The following is a 290-nucleotide window of genomic DNA, read 5'->3' on the forward strand; positions in this document are numbered from 1 at the left end:
AGAGAGAGAGAGAGAGAGAGAGAGAGAGAGAGAGAGAGAGAGAGAGAGAGAATGAGAATTCTAGCTTAATTGTCCTCTATATGGAGTTATTACTCTTGCCAGTGGCACGTACCCAACCACAGGTACTTTGACACCTTATCCCGACGCGCCCTGAGCAGGACAATTAGTCAAACTCAAATACCCAACAGTCAAATGACTTCGGGAGAGCAGAGGAAGGGGTGCACGAAGCACTTCGGCTTCAGACTCCAATTAGCTCCCTTTGAAAGGCGAGACAGACACACTCTCCCTGG

Source organism: Vombatus ursinus, unplaced genomic scaffold, assembly GCF_900497805.2.
Source record: "Vombatus ursinus unplaced genomic scaffold, bare-nosed wombat genome assembly UNPS02014816.1, whole genome shotgun sequence".
Classification (NCBI taxonomy): domain Eukaryota; kingdom Metazoa; phylum Chordata; class Mammalia; order Diprotodontia; family Vombatidae; genus Vombatus; species Vombatus ursinus.